Here is a 25336-nt window from a genome sequence, read left to right on the forward strand (position 1 = left end):
AGGTCCTTTTCAGGTTCCTAATAAATGAAAACATGCAAAAGACAAAACAAAACCCCCAAATACATCATAAAAACTCTTAAGACATCAACAACCAACAGTGCTAGCAGGTTGTCAGTGGGCTGTTTTAAAAGTCACAGAATCACAGAATCACTAAGGTTGGAAAAGACCTATAAGATCATCAAGTCCAACCTAAAAAAAAAAAAAAAAAAACCCAAAAACAAAAACCACACAAAAACAACAAAAAAACCACACACCAAAAACCAACCCACGCAACACCACACAGCACCATGCCCATCAAGCCACATCCCACAATGCCACATCCACACGCTCCTTGAATACCTCCAGGGAGGGTGACTCTACCACCTCCCTGGGCAGCCTGTTCCAATGTTTCACTACTCTCTCAGTAAAGAACTTTTTCCTAATATCTAGCCTGAACCTCCCCTGGCGCAACTTGAGGCCATTTCCTCTAGTCCTGTCACTAGTCACTTGGGAGAAGAGACCAACACCCACCTCTCTGCAACCTCCTTTCAGGTAGTTGTAGAGAGCGATGAGGTCTCCCCTCAGCCTCCTCTTCTCCAGGCTAAACAACCCCAGTTCCCTCAGCCGCTCCTCATAAGACTTGTGCTCCAGACCCCTCACCAGCTTCGTCGCCCTTCTCTGGACACGCTCCAGCACCTCAATGTCCTTCTTGTAGTGAGGGGCCCAAAACTGAACACAGGATTCGAGGTGCGGCCTCACCAGTGCCAAGTACAGAGGTATGATCACCTCCCTGCTCCTGCTGGCCACACCATTTCTGATACATGCCAGGATGCCGTTGGCCTTCTTGGCCACTGGGGCACACTGCTGGCTTATATTCAGCCGGCTGTCAATCAACACCCGCAGGTCCTTTTCTGCGGGGGAGCTTTCCAGCCACTCGTCCCCAAGCCTGTAGCGTTGCCTGGGGTTGTTGTGGCCAAAGTGTAGAACCCGGCACTTGGCCTTATTGAATTTCATCCGGTTGGCCTCAGCCCATCCATCCAGCCTGTCCAGATCCCTCTGCAGAGCCTTCCGACCCTCGAGCAGATCAACACTCCCTCCCAACTTGGTGTCGTCTGCAAACTTGCTGAGGGAGCACTCTATCCCCTCATCCAGATCATCAATAAAGACATTAAACAAGACCGGCCCCAAAACGGAGCCCTGGGGGACTCCACTTGTGACCGGCCGCCAACTGGATTTCACCCCATTCACCACAACTCTCTGGGCTCGGCCATCCAGCCAGTTTTTTACCCAGCGAAGAGTGTACCTGTCTAAACCACGAGCCGCCAGCTTCTCTAGGAGAATACTGTGGGGAACAGTGTCAAAGGCTTTGCTGAAGTCCAGGTAGACAACATCAACAGCCTCTCCCTCATCCACTAGGCGGGTCACCTGGTCATAGAAGGAGATCAGGTTGGTCAAGCAGGACCTGCCTTTCATGAACCCGTGCTGGCTGGGCCTGATCCCTTGGTTATCCTGCACGTGTCCCGTGAGCGCCCTCAAGATGAGCCTCTCCATAACCTTCCCCGGCACTGAGGTCAGGCTGACAGGCCTGTAGTTCCCCGGATCCTCCTTCCGACCCTTCTTGTAGATGGGTGTCACGTTGGCAAGCCTCCAGTCATCCGGGACCTCCCCCGTTAACCAGGACTGTTGACAAATGATGGAGAGCGGCTTGGCAAGCTCCTCCGCCAGCTCCCTCAGCACCCTTGGGTGGATGCCATCAGGCCCCATAGACTTATGAGTGTCCAGGTGGCATAGCAGGTCTTCCTCCTGCTTCCTCCTGGATCATAGGGAGCCTATTTTGCTCTCCATCCCTGTCATCCAGCTCAGGGAGATGGATACCCTGAGGATACCTGGTGTGGCTGTTAAAGACTGAGGCAAAGAAGGCATTAAGTACCTCAGCCTTTTCCTCATCCTTTGTGACAATGTTCCCCGCCGCATCCAGTAGAGGATGGAGATCCTCCTTGGCTCTCTTTTTGTTGTTAATGTATTTATAGAAGCTTTTTTTGTTGTCTCTCACGACCGTGGCCAGGTTGAGCTCTAGCTGGGCTTTTGCCTTCCTAATTCCCTCTCTGCATGACCTAACGAGGTCCTTGTATTCTTCTTCACTTGCCTGCCCCTTCTTCCAGAGGTCGTAAGTTCTCTTTTTTTCCCTGAGCCTCAGCAAAAGCTCCTTGTTCAGCCAGGCCGGTCGTCTTCCCCGCCAGCTCTTCTTACGGCACATGGGGACTGCCTGCTCCTGCGCCTTCAGGCGTCAACAAGCCCTTTTAAATTAAAAATTAGGAAGAGAACCCAGTCTCCTAAAATTTAGTTCGCCAAAAGCAAGAACAGCAGTCTACACCAGACGTGGAAACACAACAGTCATAGTCCATTACAGGCTGAATTATTTCACAAGCTATATATCCTTCCCGTAAATTGTTTTAATTGACATTGGTTAACAACTGACTTAATTTACAACTGTACATGTAGCAAGAAAAGGTCCTACTTCAGTATTAACAAAATTGAAGTTAGACTTACTTTGAGCTCACAGTCATCCACAATCACTGGCTGTGTGAGAATTTCCTTTGATTTCTAAACTCCTATCACCTGTTCTTCTTCTACCCGAGAACGTCTCGCACGAGTCATATGGTGTGCCCACGAATCTGGCATGACAAAAATTTCTTAAGTCAGGATTTCTGTTTACCGGGAATACAGTATCAGTGAAGTGTCCTGTACCTGGAATACAGTCTCTCTCTGCAATGACAGAGACAGACCCATTACCATTTTTTCACTGAGAAATGCTTGACTTTTACTTTCTTTCTGGCAAAAGCCAGCGCTCCATAAAAAACAGAAATTCAGGCACACAGAAAAGCACTAGAGAAAAAGGCAGGGTAAAAACAGGAAAAAAAATATAGTCACGTTGCCATTACAGCACTGCACGGTAAAACTCCAAAGTAATTTAGGTTAGGAAACACATCCTGCATTGCAAACATTAGGACAGAAGTCTTCTATTCCGCATGTGACTCTGGGTCCACATTGCTTGAAGTACAGCTTTTTAACTGAGGCTGCTCCTTAGTGGAACAATACTCATGCAAGAAAAGAAAGTCAATGACTGTTTTTCAATTAGGTACCATTTGGAAAAACAAACTTCAGAATCAAAAGAACAGCAGCTGCAGAAAAACATGAGTTTGGCTACTGTAACTAGAGGGGCAGCACCATTACGCAAGAAACACTGTGTGCTGATTTTAGGGAGGTGCAACAGAAATAGCAGAATGGAATTAAAGAAGGCTAAAACCTAATAAATAGTGTAATCCTCCTCAGGAAGAAAAAGGAGCTAAAGCACCTGTTTGACCTTTCACTTACCATTTGAATCTCCGTCTTCAGAACTTTCTGCTATTTGGCAATCTGGCATTTCACTGTCCTTTCTTAGGTCTGAATGTTCAGAAAGCATGACACTCTTCTTTTCAGAAGCAGATTTAGCCACAAGGAGAACCCTCTCTCTTTCATTTTCTGACCCAGATTTATTTTCATTCCCATTTTTCTGTCGTTCTTGAAGTACGCTTCCATTTTCTTCCATAGAAGAATCCTGTGTGGACTCAACTTCCGTGCAATCTGTGTTAGAGACAGGTTTTTCTGGAGACTCTTCCTCACTCGCTACTTCATTTTGGTCTTCTGGAACTCTGTTCTCTTTATTGAACTAAAATTTCCTCCTCTTTGCTGGGGTACTTGAAGACGCTTTGTTCTTTCTGCGTTTCCTTTTTGACATCTCTACAAAGAGATATCAGAAAAAGTAAGCCAAAACATTACCAAAACAGTTCTTCCTTCAAAATCCAGCATCCTCATCTTACTTGACTTACAAGGAAAATTATCAAAGGAGCTCAGGTAACATTGTCTGTCTCCCTACATATGTCTAGAGAAAGAGTTGCAAGTTAATGAGGTCAATTTGCTATTAGATTTTAAAAAGCCAGCTACAGAATTTCATTCACAAAACCATCAGCTTCAAGATTTTATGAGCAGAAAATTCTTACTTTAGATAGGAAGTATTACCACAAAGCAAAGTTAGTAGGTGAAGTTGCTTACTGTCTTACTACGTGAACTAATATAGAGGAACAGAAAAGCATTTGGAGACGAGCCCTTCTTCAAATCTGTTATAAAGCTGTAAACTTCAGAAGCTAAACACATGTTGGGCAGAGTTAAAGAGACAATTTTAAGGGAATATTTGCTGGAGAAAAATTTGCCTGTGAAGACTTAGACCTCATACGCTTTCTGATTCAGTTAACCTTGCTTAAAACAAACTTAGCATTTTTGCCTTCCAGAAAACCCCACTGTTCTTTGTATTGACGGAATACTGCACAAAGCGTATGGGTGAAGTCAATGGCAAAATTCCTAGTCCTGTTATGGAGACCAGGAAAGTTCACACCATGTCATGCTTTTTAGCCGAAAGAGACCCAAGTCCCTTTGTTCCTTCATGTCCTTTTCACAGGAAAAGTGAGGAAATAATTGTCTTTCCTTTACATATCTATTATTATTATTGCTCCCCTATTTTTCTCCCCTTTCCCCCTTCAATTGGAAGTCACAGTAAGAGGTGGCATAGATTTTAGCATTTGAGGGCAGGGAAGGGAAAAATACTGTTTCTCATAACTAAAAGCTAGTTGAGTATTCAGAAACTGCCACGTACAACATTTTTGTCTTCAAGAGAGAGCAATTTAGGAGCCGTTAAATGTCAGTCGGGTCATCAAGTCCAGTGTCTTACAATGTAAACCATCCACTGTACTTGAACTTCATAACTATATCGAATGAATGACCTCTGGATTTATCTCACGTTTTGAAGCAAATTAAAAACATTGAACGCCTCTGGCACGAAGAACCAGGCATCACAGAAACCTGTTATGTCACAAAACCAGAGAAGGCATCAGTGACTTTAGCACCTTCTCCAAGAAAGTCTGAATAAAATGCAACTTGCCTTTAGAGCACGGTGTACTGGAATCTACAGGCGCTGCTGGCATCTTCATCTTTTCGTTACACTTTGGGTCTGTTTTCTCACACCCAGGAACATAGTTCTGCTTTGGCGTTACACGGTAGTAAGGCGGAGCATACTTTGAAGAGCTACAACCTTGCAATGAAGAACAGATAGCAAAGAATTGTGTCTTGCATTGTTGGTTACAAATACTGAGGCAAGTCTTAAAATCATTAGCGTCAAAAACCATACCTCTTTTCTTGCGAGATTCTTGAATTTCTTCACAGCGTTGTTCAAAATCTTCATCCATTTCCTCCCTCACGATGGCATATGCAGTATCTCTCAAAGCACAAGCTCTGTGCCGAATGAGACGATCTGAAATTTTACAGTCAGAACTGAGTATTTTCTACCAGCCGATGAAATCCTTTATTTTGATTACTTATCGAAAGAGTTTGCTCTTTTCACAGATAGGTTCTGAAGGGTTATCTCAGTGAATATTTTCAGCATAACAACATAAAAGTTAATCATTAAAGCAAAAGCACTAGTCACTGATCAACACTTCTATCACAATTTCATGTCCAATAGTTTAATGCTACAACATTTACAACCTGGCAAGAAATGCTCTCTGTGGATGTTTAAAATGATCTAATCCCAAGTCTACTGTCCACAGACGACATTTATCAATTTATACATTTTTAATTTTTCCAAATTAGGGATAAAAACACATTCTCACCTCCAGGGTCTTTATCTGGGTTGTACTGTAAAGCATTGCTGCAGATTAGATCGATGTCTTTTAGAAAATCTCCTGCAGTTAGGTACTGGTGCAAGTCAATCTTCGAGAGAACTGCCGAAAGGTCCATGGGCTGTTTAATAACTGCGTCATAATCAGGTACCTACAAATGAAATATGCGTGTTCAGAGATTTAACACAGTATCTACCAAAATTAATGATTTTAATAGCGTAAAATAAAGGACTTCTTAAAAACCCCAAATATCTATGACACATCCAAAGATACGGAAATTAACCAGTTGTTAGTTGCTTGAAAATAGAAGGGCTATTTCAACTGGCTTTGAAGAGACAGACCAGAAGGGGGAAAAACAAGAAGCAGGGAGGTCTGTGGGGCAGAGAAGGGAGCAGACACCCAGAGTGGGATTCATTTCACTTCGCTTCAGAAAATCACAGCAAAGAAAGCTTTCTCAGTAGAGTCACCCGAGATTCTCTTTGCTGTTGGCGGGAAGAAAAAGGTGCAGGAATGCACCTTTGAAGTATCTGTCCTAGGCATCTACTTTCGCATGAGACAACTGGACCGAGAGGTGCCGATTTCTTTACTCAGACCATAAAAGGAGCCTAATGACTAGTATAGATGAGGACATCTAGGTTTGTTTAGGTTATTCACATCTCAGAAACGAGAAGTAAAGGGAAAGACAAGTCAGTGGATGTTTAGGGGAACAGGACTTTGCTGAAATGCAAAGCTCTATTAAAACGACAGCTGACTTTGAAGTATATGCCCCTGGCTTAGACTTATTCAATACATTAAATGAGGAAAAAAAAAAAGACAGAAGAAGCGTATGGGAGGAAGAAGAAACCACACAGCCCTTATGGTTGATCTTATACTGAGGAGCCCCAGACGAAACAGAGAATAGAATCTTAGAATTTATTTTAAAAGCTGCTGTTCTTCCTCCTGTTCTCACAGAAACTACTGACAGTCAATTAAAGAGCTTTAGGCTTTATTAAAACAGTCCTATAGATACTGTTTATAATTATAAAGAAAGAGATCTCTCTGCTTTTCAGTGCTGTAACCTGCCTGCATGTCAAAGCCTTTTCATGAGTGAACTGTGTTGGCAGTTGGTCTAACTGGCAGTTGGTCTAGATGATCGTTATAGGTCCCTTCCAACTGAAATATTCTAAAGTCCTGAAGGCATTTCAGAAGGAACCCAGGGCTTTCAGTGAAACTCAAATAACAGACATTTGAGAGCCTCAAGGAGTCAGCAAAAGGAAAAGCAAACTTCCTGCTTCTTGAAAAATCAGAATAGTACGGTCCTAAAAACAAAGACAAACCTTCCTCTAAAGAGCACACAAACTCTGAGAAATAGAAACACGCAGAAATTATGAATACACGCAGATAAAATGGTATTACAGATCAACACTAATTTACCTCCTCTGGGTCGACAGGCTTTGTAAATGCTCTGAAACGTCTGTCAACGGCAAGTCTATGAGTCACATCCCTTAGGAAAATCCTAAGTTCACGCAATATATCCTCCTCCTGCTCCTCCAGCTGTCTTATTTCTTCCTCTGTCAGCTGTGGAGGCTTAGGCGGTGGTGCTACAGGCAGTACTTCCAATGTCTGCCAAGCTTAAAAGAAGCAGAAACTTTTAGTCAATTTACGGTACTCAAATACAAGCATATGAAAAACTATTGATAGAAAATTACCACCAAAGCAAATGCTGTATAGCTGTTAACTTACAGTTAGCAAAGTTTTCTGTGTCGAATATCCTCACCTGTCTTAGTTTTTGATGCAGGAGGTTTAGCAGTTTGATTTACAATTAAGTCCTCAAAAAATGTTCTTCTTTCTTCGTCATTAGGCAACTGGATTTTGAACACTTCATCATCCTTAATAAACAATTCTTTTATCTAAAGCATGAGGAGAAAAGATATTTCAGATGTAAGGTCACACAAATTCATGTTCTGTTCCAAAAAGATGAGTACCTTCCCAAATTAAACTGAATAATCACCTTGATAAGACAAACTGTGAAAAGGTACCTTCTTGGCCTTAACAGGCTGGATTTTCATAGGTTAGCATGGCAAATTAAAGTATCTTCTCTAAGGAACACCTCTAGAGTTAAAGCTCAATGAAGGGACCCTATGAGACACTGATAAAAAGTGGTGACATTCGCCACCTCCTAGACTGCTTATTTTGTATTTACCTGCCTTGCTGTCCTTTAGTTTGAATCTTTATGGCAGCTATAGAAGGAACAGGCAGGATTCAGGAGACAAGGGTGGGCTTTTTTGGTAAGGTGCTGTGGTGTTTTTTAAAATTAATTTAAATGAGGTGTCTAAAGCTGCACACTTCCAAGTTTTACTCCATTTTTCAATCTCTACTACCAGAAAGTATGGAAGGAATTTCAATACTTATTTTAGAAAGAATTTATTAACCGTAGAAAAACTTCTGTAGAAAGTTAAGCCCTTTCAAAGCGTTTGATGATAAACACGTCTAGGCAACCCCCTCTCTCCCCCCCCAGTAAATGAGACAAAATAATCAGAGCAGCATATTCACATTTTGAACACCTTCCTTTAATGCACACTCTCAGATACCTAGAAAGCTAAGCATATACCCTTAGTGAATTTTGTTAAGAAATACAACTAACAATAGATTTCCAAGTTACTTAAACAGAAGTTGGAACTTAGCTTTCTGATTTGTAAAGCTTTCACCGATATGAAGAAAGAAATTGAAATTTTTAATAAAGAATTGAAATTTGAAGTTACATTCCATCATTAAGAGTGTGACCATCGTACTTTCTCTGTAAAAATATCTTTCACTTTTCAGCAAAAATGTTTTCAGTAAAAGTATCTTTTTCCCATGTACATTTCAAGCACCGTATATTCTTGACTAAGTACATACCTAACAATCTTGAAGTCACTGGAATTATTGTCTGAAGCAAATGTTTATGTCTGCCTAATAAGCATGAGTGTGTGAGAAGGGGGAAAAAGTTGGGTCAAAGTCAATCTCTTTACTCAGAAAACACTTTAGGCAAATGCTTTCAAGCATTGCTTTGTCTAAGCAAATTTTAAGAGACCTGGTTAGGGTGCCTGAGTAGTAACAGTGTGAATTTGCTTAAGAGTGCACAGTACTCCAATGCTTCAAGGATTTATAAATTAACAAAAAACTGAATAAAAAAAGTAAGGAAAGTATCAACAGAAATACCTCTTCTGGGAGATCTGCATGACACACATCAGATGTTGCAAGCAGCAAAACTGGAGCAAATGCTGGAATGTTCTGCAGTAGTGTTGTAAAAGTAGCTCTCAGTGTAGCTCCAGCAGCCTCCCACCACAAATGGATATGTGGAATATAAATGATACTTGGTGCTGTTCTTTGTGCTTCTCGCATCAACTGGTAAAATGAAAGCTTGGATAAGAAAACTAAACCACGTAGAACAGGCTAATAAATAACTACGTGTCAGTCAAACTATCTTATGAAATAGGAGTACATGCAGCCAGAACATCAAAACAATCCAACAAAAGAACAACTCCTTAACAATAAGGTAAAATTTTCACTTTACTCAAATATGGACATTGCTACGCAGACAGAAACTGACCTGAATCTCTGCCTGATTTCAAAACTACTTAGGTGTAAGGTAACGCCTAAAGAGCCTCACAACTCAGCTGGTGTGGTGGTGTGCCTGAGAAAACAAGACTAACCCTTGAGCAAGATGTATTAGCCTGGGTAAATCACTACACGACTCTGACTGCACCATTTTCAATTCAGAGCGGGCACATATCCAAGTCACTCTGAAGCACGGTTTGAACAAGCAAAGACCTATGTGAAAAGATGAGGGCTGACACTGTAAAAGAAGCCTGGTTACAATTCATAACGTCAAGTACATTTTATAAGAGGTGACCAGTCTGAATAGCTGCCTGAATAGCTAAATCGCTCACAGCCTCTCATTGTCAATCAGACCAGATTACGTGCTTTGGAAGACCACAAGCCATTGCCTACAGATGGAACCTCAATCACAGAAGAGGACGTGCATCTACCACCTGAGGGAAGCAGCAACAGTCCTTTCACATGACAAATTTCTCCGTGCACCCTTTCAGATTATCAATATTCAGGGAGTTCCTGTCACAAGATGGGAAGTGCACGTGGTATATCCGGGCAGTGACTAGACGTGCTAGTTACATGACCGCAGGTGCAACCATCACATAACACAAAAGGAATTGTTCCTCTTATGTGACAAATGAGTATCCGGTCATGTAACATGTCCATCCTTACTTGTAGAGCTCTCAAATGCTGCTACTAAAGGTGAAAATATTTCAATACAGTGATGCCAAACAACGAAACGGATTTCCTGCCTAAAAGTAAAAAGGAAAACAGCACTACATCTGCTTATATTTAATTTATATTAGAAGAAAAACACACCGGTGTACAAACGTAAGCGTTCCATGAATTTTAACGCTTTTACTGCATATACTGCAGCAGTACAAGCTGTATATGTATATATAAAAAAAGAAACACTTCTTTTCCCCAAAAGCTTGATTGCCTTACAAATATAATGAAAATGAAGGCTACAAAAAGTGCATGACAGGCAGTCAGGCTGATGCAGAGCCATCTACTGGGAGCACAGATTCCTAAGCAGCAATGAAAAGAACTTTCTGGATCCCACCGAGGTGGGGAGGACTTCTTGCTATAAAGAGGGGTTTATTAGCAGCACCTCCCAGCTTCCCGAGCTGCTAGCAACATCCTCACTTTCCATTCCTTTGGAATGAAAGATACGGCCACATGTGACATCCTCATTTGGTATCATTTGATCTAGCAGAAAAGTGGCTTTTCAGACAGAAGTAAACATAACAGCACATTCAAACCAGGCCACCTCCATTAACAATGAATTTTGCTTACGTTACTAGTTTATATACAGTTCATGAATCCTATGAGATTAAAGAGGAAAAAAGGTACCTGTGCACATGTTTCTTCCGATGATGTGATGCTAACAAACAAAACAGATAGGTCTAGTGTATAGACTGGAAACTTTTCCAGGGCATGTATTACTGCAGGTGCCAAATGAGAAGCTTGCCCGTATCCTGGCTCTCCAACTAGTAAGAACCGTGGCCTGCAAGATGTTGGCTGGTAATAAGCATTTCTAGAACAGGAAGAAGAAAACAAGTTTAAAAATGAGGTGATGAATAGGCACACAGATAGATGATAAGGTTTTTTCCTATACACCTGTCTGTCTTTTTTTTTTTCCTTTCGGTAAATACTCTCCATGTTCCAGCAAATAATAAGCTGGTCTGTGATCAGGAACACTACCAAAGCCCATTTTCTTTTTTAAAAACTTGTACCCTAAGAAATCCTGCCAATCCCCAGCATGTCTGCTGTTCCTTTGGCTGGGTTAAGTAACGGCTCTTAAATCATACAGGGGGACTGTCCAGCTAAATACACACGTGACAACTCATCAGTAACCCGATATGGGGGAGAATAACAATTCTATCTCTCAGCACACGGCAATCTGGATCTCCTCACTGCCTGTAGACACTGATTTTGAGTAGGTCTTGAGTTTAAGTAACTGTGAGATCTCTACATCTGCCTAGTTGAGCTGAAATTTGGCCATAGTTACTGGAGATAATGGGAAGGAAGGAGTAGAACAACATTTCTAGAAAAAAATTAACGTGGGCACTGAAACACATTAGCTGTATCTGAAGAAGTACACAATTGGACTGGTTAAATTACAGCAGTACACTGAATATGTATTAAGATTTCTATTTATTTTATTCAGTCATTCTAATGTTTCATCTTTGAATTGTGTATTAATTTCCTAGTAATCCTGCTTTACTAGCATGAAACACATTTGTGAAGAGCATTCGTTTTTTCCACCACAATACTGTTGTACCTTTACTGGCTGAAGTCAAAGATCTAGAGACCTAACCAAGCTCAGCAGGTCAGAAGATTTTCTGGACAGCACAGCAATAGAAAGTGAGAAAAATGACTGACCCACCAGTGACGACAATAATCTGTTTTTTCAACTGTTGGCTTATATGACTTCCACATTAAAATGTTAAAAACTTAACATAAACTTAGTCTGTTAAAGGTACAAAATGCAGACATTGTTTAAGTTTTTCTCACAGTGTTTTAACAAGCCATTTCTCAGTTCTGTTTCTGCTACATAATTGGCTACTGGTTTAACAATCCTGGAAATCAGAAGGGCAAAACATGTCTACACGAATCTGTAGGGGTTTTTAGCTGAAAGGACAGGCAGCACATTTCTTTGGTCTTGAGTCTTTCAAGGAATACCATGGATTAAATCAACACATTCTAACAGTCCGTGGACCACTTTGACTTAGGAGAAGAGGGCTGGGCCATTCAGTTTGATGGGTTATGGCAGTGTACTCCATTAGAACCTCAGTACCCAGCTGGATCTTCACGCATACTTCTTGCAAATATTGATCATCCCCCCCACACCCCTCCCCTCTACTTCTTCATCCACCACCCCTCACACCAAAACTGTTTACAGACACGGCCATCGTAATAATGCAAACATAAAGGGGACAAATATGTACCTGCTAAAATTGAGGAATTTTTCCTTTTGTCTACCAGGCATTTTAGGAGTTGGCTTATCTTCAAAGATTGATGGTGATTCCTCATCACTGTCAATCGCATAATTTCTTAAAATATGATTTAAACTGCCTGAAAGACAAGAGAGGTTTGTTAACTTTCCTGAATAGTCCATATCTTGCTCTCACATTAAGACAGCTTCTAAATCAGTGCTGGAGACCCCTTATATTGCATTTCTTCATTTGAGGGCACATGCAGAATGTTGTTTTCTGAAGAGTTTATCCTACCACAGATCTAAGGAGATTGCACAAGTCTCTACAAAGCTGTCCTACATCGCATGATTTGCATAAGGTATTATCTCTCTGTTGGTGAAAACAACAGGAGGTTTCTTCCTTAGAATAAAGATGATTAGGAACTTCTGTAGTTCCTAGACCCATGAAAAACCCAACAAGGCCACTTCTTTCTGGAGCAGGTTCCCCCACTGGATGTGGGGAAATTAAGTGAACATGATGGCCACAGACTTCCCTTTGTCTAGGACTAGTGAGTCAGAATATACAGACCAACACATCTTCTAAATAAGGCTCCTCAAAGATCACCGAAGGAAGAGATAATGAAAGGCCGACAACGGAGACGGGATGCACTTACCAATCCCTTAGCCTCTCTGCTTTTATATTGTTGGTGGGTTTCTGCCTCTTCTACCAATGCAAACAATCTACCAGCTCTACTGGGAGTAATACGGGTAGGATATTCTCCAGGGATTAGGATAATAACTAACTATTCATGGATCTCCGTTAATCAGGAGTGCAGCGAGTAACAATATTTGTAACAATATTTAGCTTAAACCACTAAAATATATGTAACCACTTAAATATATGTAACCGCTTAAATATATGTAACAATATTTAGCTTAAACCACTTATACTTGTATTGTGGTTCTGACATTCTTCACAGGAATTAGAAGCATTCATGTAAAAATGCCCTCTCCCCCCATTTAAACATCTATTTTGAAAGAGGTGCCTCACACATTAAACCTTAAATCCATCTCTACAAATGATAAATACGATATTAGCTACTGTCAGAAACAGGGTGCTCTAGGAGAGACTGCATAGTTCTCTCCTATGTATTGCGAGTCATTCACAGCTCCCAGCCAGCACTTCAGTTTAGAATCCAGAACAAAAACGATGCACGATATTCCTGAAATAAAGGCGTGCATGTGCATATTATAAAATCCTACTGTCATTATGGCTGAGAGGTTTCTGTATGTTGATTGCACAAATCGGAAGTTTTTGCTTTGGCAGAATTTTAAAGCAGCGGGTACTATTGTTATACCTTGCTGTTGGTCCTTCTTCAGAGCAAGCTCTGCGTGGGGAAATACTCTCTGCAAGGCTTGTAAAATTCTTGCTAGTGTGTTTTCAAGCAGTGGTTTTGAAATAGGTGATAGTGCTCGCCCAGGTGAAGCCGCAGCCCTCCGTGAAGCTGGAACAGTCTTCTGCATAGCCATGACAAAATCCTTCGCTGTTATTTTAATAGAAGCAGTATCTAACTGCAGTTTCTCACTGCTTTTGTATATTTGAGGATAGCGGCGGCGCAAAGCGCAGAGGGCAGCTTCAGCACATAAGCATTTGATATCAGCACCACAGTATCCTAATAAACAAAACAAGAATCAAACGTTATGTCAGTCTCAGGCAACAGAGAAGTCAAGGCCAAGGTTTCCAAAGTGCAACACTGAAAGACTTTGTATGCAGCTAAAAATTCACAGGCTAAGAGATAATCCAAAGCGTTACTGAACTGCAGAGAAGTTTTGTTATGTGGCTCACAGCCTGATACCCTGCGCTTATGAAGCGGCCTCCTAATCAGAACTTGACTCCTGAGGAAGATGCCCCAAAGCTATTTAATGTTCTGAGAGACAAGAAGAAAATTAAAAGAAAGACGCATCTAACTTTGTTTGCTCCCAAGGCGTGTCAGCTGCCTCCCTCTGCAGCAAGGCACAAGAGCTTGGGTGCTGCCTGGTACAAGCTCAGGTCCCTTAGGACTCAGTCACATGCAGTGACTGACTTTGTTTTCAAACTTACCAACACATTTTTCAGCTAGCTCTTCAAGAAACATGTCCAGTGGCTTAGGGGTCCAGTCTCGTGTGTGAATCTTGAAAATATCTTTTCTAGCCTGGAAACAAAATGGTTGCATTTTAGTTTGTCCTAAGTTTTCTCTTAAAAACAAAAAACAAAACACAAAACCCCCTCACATTAATAAAAATACTTTTCTTAGCTGCTAAACTTCAAAGTATTTTGAAGTTCAGTTAATATGCTCTCTGCTTTTTCAAGGAGGAAATTTAATAATTCTAAATTTGTTACATTAAACTCTTTCTGGGGGCCTGCAGTGAAATAAAAGGCATGTATAGCTTCCATAAAAAGTAAGTTTTCCCAAGTATGACACCTCATGACCCTGTGGAAAAAGCTGTAGTAAAAAACTTAATCTGCAAACAGAGATTTTTTCATCAAAGACAGTTCTCTCCAATTCAGCAAAATTTCATGATGACAGGCTCATTAGTTCATCAAATTTGGTTTTCTGCCAGTTCATTCAAGGAAGACAGTCCTAGCACTACCTTTCAAATTGCTACAATTACTACAAAGAAGAACAATAATTATGACTCAAACTCCTGTCACTGATCCAGAAAATGTCAAATGTTGCCTATCTTCGTGTCTGATCTTAGCAAGACTTTCATTTAAGTATTTCCTGGTACACAGATTAATTATGGCAGATTTCTAGGATTCTTCCACAGTAGGGAATCGTGTATTATATCTGTTTCATGGCACCTCCTCTCCTGTTCCTGAAAGCAGATAGAAACTGGAGGCAAATGTGTGTGTTAAATACACTGTTCAGTGCACTTCTGTTAGCCTTCAATCCAATAAGCATTTTATGCTTTTTCCAAAAAGTGCTACTAAAAGAAAAAGGAATATCAGTGGTAGCCAGAGAAAACCCACAAAAACAGGGTTCCAGTTTTGCACACTATCGTCCCCCCAGTATTTTTTGGTTGCTATATACCTATTTTTTCATTGCTTAGCTATTGCCATTGAACTAGAAGCTTCCCAAGCCCTGCACCTGTGCAGTGTACTTCACATCTTTGTCCAAGTCGCTGTTAACGAGTACCAGTAAGAATGTCAGATCCCCAAATACTTATCGGTAACTCCCAGGATACCCAGCCTGGGAACAGTCCAACACAGGTACGTCCACTATCCATTCATAAACCAAGAACTGAGAGCAAGAGCGCTTCAGGGTGAAAGTGCCTAATTGGATTAAATAAGTAAGCAAACGTGAACCACTTTGGGAATGAAAAATCTTAAGTTGCTCCAGCACCAGCCGTGATAAAAGTTGTTGTTAGCAAAAAGGAATTCTTGTGTGCACACCATTTCTTTCATTTTCCAGATGAGATAGCAGTAATTTATAGCTAATTCAGACATTGATCCTTACTTAAACATTTCAGTGACTAGCAGCATCCCCTCTTCTTGGCTAGTCACAGTGAAACCAAAATTAATTATAGAACTACCTACTTGTTGAAATCATCTTAGTCATATATATTCAGTACCAGATCTGCCCTCCACAGCACAACGCAGTCTCTCCAGACATCCCTCTTTTGTCCAAGTTGTACAACACTGATTTCGACTTCAACTGCTCCGTGATACTGCACTGTTATGTGATTTTGTTACAAAGACGGACTTTGCCACATTAGCATTAGGGTTGAGTTTAAGTTCTGACCTCTTTATTTGGCAGGCTGAAGAGGAACTCTCGATCAAACCGTCCGGGTCTTCGTAAAGCAGGATCTATAGAATCCAGTCTGTTGGTGGCTCCAATTACCACAATCTCTCCTCTGCTGTCTAACCCATCCATAAGTGCCAGAAGTGTTGATACAATAGAGCTAACAGAAAAATATAATTTTCATTCACTGGTTTAGTAAATTTTGTTATGTTTTACATGACCTTCTCCAGTGACCACTCAAAAAGGACAAGCTTTTATTGATGAGATGCTCCTTAGTGAAAGACTCGTTTTAAGACACAAAAAACCAGACAAGGTAACACAGGTCTTGTGCTGCTATCAAGCTTAGTGAATTGTTTTCAATTATTGTTTAAAAGCCATCTGAATTTTAGTAGCATTGAATTACTAGTTTTCAGGACAAATGAATGTGTCACGTGAAGTGAAATAGGTTGTGGTCTTCTTTTCACAAAGATCAAGCAGCTTCTCTGTAGGTCCAAAAAATGTACTACCTATGAATTTCGTCTTGTTCACTGGACCGCACAGGAGCAAGGCCATCGATCTCATCAAAGAAAATAATTGAAGGTCGCATCTGGTAGGCCTAGAATGAAAACACAGGAATACCGACATAAGTAAACCAGCACAATTTTAAAGAGAAAATGCGTGAAAAACGTCATGGTTGGAAAGTCACTGGAACTAGATTTTTCCAACTAGCATCAGGGATCTCTACTAATTGAGCTAACGGAGTAAGTGGCACGAGTAACAGAAGACAGCAGCTACGTCAACCCACTGAGACTGGGTGACAGGAAACAAATCATACCAGTAGTTTTTACAGCTATTTGGCAACCACCGAGAACAGAGCCAGGACTTAATTCAATTACAGGTTCTGGAAGCAAGCTTCTGTTATGAATTTAAATGACCATGCTTTCAGCCTGCATCTGTTTCCCTCTGATCTAAAGCCACCGTCTCTTGCCTCTTGAAACCTTTTTTGTGGCTGTTTGATGGTTTTTTGAGGGGGTGTGTGTTGCTTTGCGAGGTTCTCTCATTTGTTTTATTAATCTTTCCCAATACATCTCAAGATTTCAAGCCCCTAAAAAACCCACTGAAAAAAGAAACACTGACAATCCCGTTTCAGTGGAAGGAACTGACAAAACCCAAAAAAGAGTGACTTCTTAAAAATATTGACCACAGAAAACTACAGTTACAACTCGGGCAGAACACGTGGCACGTTTCCACCTTACCTGATCAAATAATAACCGAAGCTGTCGTTCAGATTCCCCCGCCCATTTACTCAGGCAGTCGGCACCTTTTCTCATAAAAAAGGCTATTCTCCTGTCCCCTTGGCTACATTCATTAGCAAGTGCACGAGCAACCAGTGTCTTTCCAGTCCCTGGAGGGCCATAGAAGAGACAGCCTCTGCAATTAAAAATACCAAAGATTCACATAAGAAAAAAACATCATGGAAAAGTACCTATTACAACCCTCATCCCTACAACACACAACTCTTCTCTCTAGCTTACGCTTCACGTGTAAGAGAGCGGTAACAGCTGAAGCGTGAGACAAGTCAAACCAGATGGAAGGTTTGTGTTCCTACACAACTCAACAAGGCAGTAAACAAAATGAATAAAGAGGATAATGCAGATGTACAGAACCTTGAGAAATGATCGTAGTGTCCCAGAACAACACCTCCAAAACTGCTGACAAACTAACAGGGGTGGTTACAGCACAGTGGAGCCAAACAAGAACAAACCTCAGCCCAGAATCTAAGACTGGGCTAACTTATGAATCACCAGTTCATTCTTCAATGATGCACAGCACATTCATTCTTGTTTTCACAAAAGGCAAGATTTGATAGTAAAGCATTTGATTCTCCCTTAAAAAGCTTTAAGTTAGTGGACTTGGTCTCCCATTGCTGATGATAAACGAGGAGGAAGCCTAAAGCTGGGATGGTATTCTGCATTTCCAGATAAATATAGCCATCAGCTAGAAAAGCCAATGCACTGCTGTTTCAAAAAGAATTTAAATGAATAAAGAAGCAAAACACAGATTTTGTTGTCGTTATTTGTAATACTTTTAAAGTTACTGAAAGCAAAGGATTAAAAGTCATATTTCAATATACCATGATTGAGTTTTGCTGACCAAGAATATGTAAAGCTAACAATTAATCTCTAATAATTTCATTTCATAGCTAAGTACAACAAACACTGCAAGGTTCTCGTTGCAAGTCCTATCAATTGTAAAATTGATACTTGAGCACTTGAAAAAAAAGAGAGTCGGTGGGAGAGACAACTGGACTTCCAAGAAACAAATTACAGTTGACTACCAGTAGGTAATTCCTTCTTCCTGCTTATAAACTAATGAAGTTGACTTGTACGTAGAACTCAAAACAAAAACACTCCAACCCTGCCTTTTAAAGGCAAGACACTTTTAAAGTATATTCTCACCACACAGTAAATCTTTGAACCTACATATATCCTGGATTCTATCCCTTTTTAAGAAATTACTTTATACTACTGCTAAAAAACCCCATCAACACTCCTGAAAATTTTGAAGCATGGAAACTTATTGATACCTCAGTTGAATATTCTCATGAAAATGGGTGACCAGCAGGTCGAGGGAGGTGATTCTTCCCCTCTACTTCACTCTCATGAGACCCCACCTGGAGTACTGCATTCAGCTCTGGGGCCCCCCACGTAAGGACAGGGACCTGTTGGCGCAAGTCCAGAGGAGGGCCACAAAGATGATCAGAGGGCTGGAGCACCTCTCCTATGAAGACAGGCTGAGAGAGTTGGCGTTGTTCAGCCTGGAGAAGAGAAGGCTCCGGGGAGACCTTAGAGCAGCCTTCCAGTACCCGAAAGGGGCCTACAGGAAAGCTGGAGAGGGACTTTTTGCAAGGGCATGTAGTGACAGGACAAGGGGTAATGGCTTTAAAACTGAAGGAGGGTGGATTCAGATCAGATATAAGGAAGAAATTCTTCACCATGTGGGTGGTGAGGCACTGGAACAGGTTGCCCAGAGAAGCTGTGGACGCCCCAACCCTGGAAGCGTTCAAGGCCAGGCTGTATGGGGCTTTGAGCAACCTGGTCTAGTGGAAGGTGTCCCTGTCCATGGAAGATGGTTGGAACTGGATGATCTTTAAGGTCCCTTCCGACCCAAGCCATTCTATGACTCTATGAAACAATGTCTGTTACCTTGGAGGTTGAATTTTGAATCTCTCAAAGACTTCTGGGTAAAGCAAAGGAAAAACGACCATCTCTTTTAAAGCTGAAATGTGGTCAGAAAGACCACCCACACCGTCAAACCGTACCTAAAGATAAATTCAAAAGAACACATTTTATATGTTAAAGAAAGCTGCAACCTTGATAAGGTTCCATCAGAAATTGTATGTCAGCACAAAGGAAATGCTGTGGGCAATTTTCAAACTGCTTGAGAGAAAACTGTAAACCAAGGTAGCTGTAGACAGCACGTTATTGAAAGCTTTCATAAACACTGGAAACATCTCACTGACACAATGAACTAAAAATACTTACTGAACAATCTGTTTGCATTGGATCAACGTCAGCCAGACTTGCTCCAATTTTCATTCGATCCTTGTGAATTCCCTTCAAATCATCTTTCCGAAAGTTTAGTGGAAGACACCTGATTTGAATTAAGGAGAAAGAGAAAAGCGCTTTCTAACTTACGATGCAGCTAGAAGGTTTTTGCTTTTATAATAATGGCAAGTGAACACAGAAAACCTTATAAATGAGCTTAAATTTCCTAAATAGTTAAACACTTGTTCAAATTGTTTTATATTTAATGTCTGTGAGTAAATAAAGGAAAAAGGTCACTGCAGGCATTAAACTGGGTTTATTTTAACAACTCTTAGCACTTACGAATATCCACACCAGTCAACACAGCACATAGATGAATGCAAGCTTCAAACAAGTTATTCCCTAGGTGGAGACTGTGAACTGACCTCGATTTGTGTGATGAAAGAACCCCCCAAAACACAGTGACATCTTTCAAAGATTTTTTGCTTCTACATTCAAAAAGTTACAGCCCAAGGGGATACTTATTTCAGTGCGGATTAACATTATAAAGGCTGCCCACCACTGCTGGTCCTTCCCAAGGACTTTGGGATGCGTGTGCCAGAAGACACACAGGTCTGAAAGACACTGGGCTGAAAACCTGTTTCTTAGATTGTTATCAAAATAGTTTTTCTAGACCAATTGTTAAGTAATAAAAGCTCCGTCATTTCCTCTATTTATAACATTTTCTGTGACGATGGTTTTCTTTCTGAATAAACTACTGTAAAGCTCAGGAGCAGTAGAGTTTTACATTAAAAAATTACATAAAAGTCTTCCTCCCCCCATTCCCACCTAGAAATCAAATTGCTTATTAAAAATCAATTCTAAAAATCCAATTCTAGAGAGTCCAGTTACAGTCGTCAGTACCAAGAGATACGATTAAATATTGCCACAATTTAGAAACTGTACAAGATGAAGAGGATAACAGTTCACGGTTAGACAGGTGCAAACTCCTCCCAAGTAGATTTCTCCCTCCCCTACGCTCCAACTTCATTAACCTTTTTGAATCTCCGTTACGGCTGCGCTTCCTACGCCTCTCAAAATGCTCTTCATCATCAGATGAGGAAGAGGATGTGGAATCTTTGTTGTGGACTGTGTGTCTCCGTCTGCAAACATTTAAACAAACAAGTGAAAAAAACTGAAGTCCAGACTAAGTGATATCAAAATTTACATGAATTGTATCTCAGAATTTACTTTGAGATCTATTAAGTTTCCAGATCACTGTACTCCTTATGAATCTGATTTCAAAGTACATTACATGATTTTCCTTGTGACAGCAAAATTCAATTTTTTTAGGAAGGGAAAATGTTTAACTCTTTTGCAAATAAATTTCATAAACAAATGACTCATTTTGTCCAATCTCTCTCTCTCACACACAAATAGAGTTTCACTTAACATTATGTACCCACTCTGTGAAACATAAACCTTTTTAACCGATTTAAAAATCTGGCTTCAGAAACCCTTCCTTCCATAACTGTCCGCTTTCAGGGATGCTAAGCAAAGTTCTCATATCTAGCAAGAGACAGCGTTCTCCATGCTTCAGCTGCTTACAGGACCCAAAACCCCTTTGTCATTACTATTGCCATTTATCATCTATAATTTCATTTAGTATTTTTCTTGTTTAATGATAGTTTCATACAGAAACATTAACTGATTCCAAAGAGAAACCAGAATCAGTATTTGAGTGATTAAAAAAAATTCCACTAAAACTTCCATACAGGCTCTCCCTCTAACTAAATTATCTTCAGTTTTAAGAAAATAATTGGTCTCCTTCAAGACTAAAGAGTCTAAAATTTTCAGAGTGAGATTCTGGCTTCAATTCCAGAACAAAAGAATTTCAGTTATACAATCTCAGCCACGACCTCCATAATCACCTCAGCAGTGACCACAAATACTGCATTTTAAAAAAAAATCTAACGGCTAATAAAAAGTGTAGTCTCCCCCCCAATAGTTGTTTTCTTTATACCCTCAGACTACCACAGCAATAATCATCCTACTAATCTGTAACTACCACCAATTCAAAACCCTTGCCCCTTGAAAGCATTATTCAGTAATGTGCCTGACAGCATTCTTGATAAATAAGAACTATCACTAACCATACACCAACCTGTTAGTTCTTTTGCAGCAAGAGCCTTGTGACTGAGCACTTCTAGATGAGTATCTCTGTCTGACAGGTGAAGACCGGCCCGAAGAATAGATCTTACGTTTCCTTGGTTCTGTTGAAAGCAAAGAATTTAGAATAACGTTACAAACAAGTTTAAGAGAAAGCAGGATAGGGAAAGAGGCAGAAAATGTGATGTGTTTCACCGATCTCTCATTTCAGGGGAAGTTTCAAGTGATTTGGGCAGGGGGGATTTATTTTTTTAAAATCAGCGCACAGTAGAAGTGGAAAAACACGCACCTACTTTTTAAGGAGGACTGAAAACCACAAGGGCAAGGTTATCAAGTCCGTTTAATTACCATTCTTTCAAGGATACATAGGTCATTTTTTACTGAAGATCAACAGGAAGCATGCCAAATGGCAAAGAAATATAATGTGCACAGGATACATACATTTAATAAAATTGAACTGCAGAATGAAGGTAATAAATTTAAATAGGAGTTGAGTGTGTGTATATATTTTCATTAAAAGAGTCACTCACTTATATGCAAGAAATCAGCTCTTAAGAGAAACTGTGCATATAACCTACTTTCCAGTGGAGCTTGATAGCGCTCAACAGTTTTCCTCTGTCGAAAGTCATAACGCTTTCGAGTGTCTTCGCTTTCTTCTGATGAAACTACTGTAAATCGACATAACGTTAAACTGTTTAAGTACTGTTGTAAATGATACTAAATTCCAAATGCACTGCACAGATGCCTATAGGTTTTACTATTACCTTCATGTTAATGACACAATAGATCTGAAAACCTGCAAAACTTTACGACCAATTTATGCAAGACACATTCCAGAAATTACAATACACAGAGGAACATACATATAGATATTGTTGTGTCCTCGCTGAAACTGCTGGGTGACGTCTCATCAGTCTTAGTAACAACAATACTGTCATCTTGCTTAGCTAAGATGCAGCTCCTATGAAAACCACTATTTCAGAGACTAATTTCTTGTTATTTTGAGAACGCGTTTCACAGAAATGTTTTTAATACTCTACAGTGCTAAGACTAAGCATGGTAATCTAGCTCCCAAGTCCTAGCTCTGCCACAGATTACATGAGCAATAATGGGCAAGCCACAGGTGTGAACCTCCCCAATCGGAAAACAATGTCAAATGCATACAGTTTATGCCACTAGCTTCTGTAAAGTAACTTGAAGTTTCTTCATGAAAGACAGTATGAATGCAAAAACCAGAGTATAATTATCTAGCAGGTTCTTAATAATACCCTCTCACATTAAGAGCTGGACACCAGGTGAGGAATGTACATGCTCTGTTCACCTACCTGCTCACTAAAATTAAGTCAAATTTTATTCCTTGGAAAGCACTACCCGTTTTTTTCTTCCCCCCAAAAGGTCTCACTGCTTTCTGAATGCAAGATAAATTACACAAGATATATAGACAGCACATGGAAAACTGAAAAATTATTTTGGCACCACTACCATCCCAAGTCCTTGGTACTCCAACGCTCCTGTCACAAAGGCATGAATTTCTCTGCTTTTCTGCTCCTCTAGTCCTTCCCCTTGCTCCACTCATCTTCTTTACACCAACACTGACACACTTTCCTTTCCCCACTCCTTCCTGGCATGATTTCAATTATAGAAGTATATTTTAGGTTTTTCCTAATTTGAAATTCCAGAGTTTTCACTTTGATCACAAATGAATTGCCCCATACTCTTTCTTTCTCATTCAGCCTACGATTTATAATTACTTTCTACAAGTCTCTCCTGCCCAGCACCCCTACATCCGCACACTTGAACCAAGCCATAGAGAGGAGGTCTGATCACCAAGGTGCGCACCTGGGAGCCACGGGTTCAATCATGAACAGGCCACGGACTGTTCTCTGAACAAGATCACCCCAGTGCTCACTAACACCTGGGCATCTAGCTTGAACCTTTTTGTAGGTCTCCATTGCCAGTGGTCAAGTCTTACACAGGCTGTGTAACATGTCCAAGATACTGCCCTCACTGCGTATTGCATAAATCATCTCTTATTCAAGTTCTGATGGTCTGATGGTCAGACAGGTGATCAGGTGCAGGGCACAGTCAGACAAGCGTACTGACCAGCCAACTATTTACACATGACTGGCCCTTTTTATACCCTTGCCCCTCTACTTTCCCACTCTTGTTCCTCCCAGGATCACCTAAACCCCACCCTTGTCCCGCCTTTGGTTCCTGCCCTAAAGATCCCATAAGTCCTGGGTGACCTGCTTTTCCCCTGCATCCCACAGTATGTCCCACCCCTAGGCAGTAACCCCTTAGTCGGAAAGGTGATCTGGAGAGCTGCCCCCGATGACTCATCCAGATGGGTTTCACGCCTGGACGCTGGGGTGGATGGGGCGGATGGCTCCGCTGGGACAGCCCTGGGACGGGCCCAGACAAGGTGGCTCTTCCTCCTTGACTGGAATCCTTGGTTTGGGTCCCTGCCTGCCGTCGTGCACCCCTGTGCTCTTCCGGGCTTGTGCAGATAGGACTTTGATGGGCTGATGGCCCTGGGAGTAGACCGGCGGGGTATTATTTGGGCTCCCCCTCCTGCCACTGTCTCTCTGAGCTCCTTTGGGGGTGTGCAGAGGAGGTCTACCACAAAACCTAGCACCCATCAGCTCAACTACCGCCACATCCTTTTCTGTCCTTAAGTACAGTCTCGACCCATTCTGTTCCATCCAGAAAGCTCCTACCAGGATCGTTGGACTGACTGCCTTAATCACAACTATCATTCTCCTTAAAACCTTAAAGTTTTTCCCCCTCACTTCAAACATAAAGTTAATATGGCCTTTTACGATTTAACCTGATTCCTCGTGTTATTTCCCGATGAGTACCGGGATGACAGCTCCTAATTACAGGACCAGACAGCAGCTTTCACTGACTACCTGCTAAACACAGAAATGAACAACACTATCCTCTCCCCTGCTGATCTTCATGCTCCGGAGGAGCTTTCCATACACGCCTGGCAGCGTCCCTTACTTCCTGAAAACTCTTGCCGTGCTGCTCAAAACCGTGAAAACTGTCATGCTGCTGCTGTAGCAAGATCCCTCTTTCTCATTCTGAGTAATAACGTCCATTCCTTTGTATTCCCACCTGTCCACAGCCATCTCTTGCCTTTTATCTTGTAAGCATTTTGGAAAAGCACTGGGTTTTTTTTTCTCTGAATATCTGTCCTGAGCTCACTACAGTACTGCCCTAAAGTCCGTGACTTGTAATGTCAACAGCAATATAGATTTTTTAAGAGATGAAAAATACCGAGTAGTTCAGCTCATCTCAGTTGGTTAAGACAAGGCTTTTGGCTACAGCGTAGTAAAGAAAATTTAAAACAGAACTAATCTACAGTGCCACCTTGATTATCAGCTAATTCTTCAGCAGCTCTTTGGATTTCTTTCTCTCCTCGGGAGTACATATCGAGGTTTTCCTAATCAAAAGAAACGAGAAAGATCAGTGACAAATATGCAGAAAACCCGACATAGGCATATTTCCTGCCTACAGAGTAATATTATCAAGGCACTCCATAGACAGAAAAGATTAAATTAAGGTACGGGAAGAGAGAACAGGAACATCATTCTGGCATCCAGAATTAGTAACAAGAATTTCTGCTCTAAAATAGGGTTTAATACATGTGAGAGTTAAATACTTATCCAGATACAAAACTGAGGGTATCAGTTAATT

The 25336-nt window shown here is 41.0% G+C and overlaps 1 pseudogene; it reads right to left on the bottom strand.

Moving 5' to 3' along the window:
- The window catches only part of LOC132322104 (ATPase family AAA domain-containing protein 2-like), a 33601-nt pseudogene that overhangs the window by 4066 nt on the left and 4199 nt on the right, over nt 1-25336 (bottom strand).

Source organism: Gavia stellata, chromosome 3, assembly GCF_030936135.1.
Source record: "Gavia stellata isolate bGavSte3 chromosome 3, bGavSte3.hap2, whole genome shotgun sequence".
NCBI lineage: Eukaryota > Metazoa > Chordata > Aves > Gaviiformes > Gaviidae > Gavia > Gavia stellata.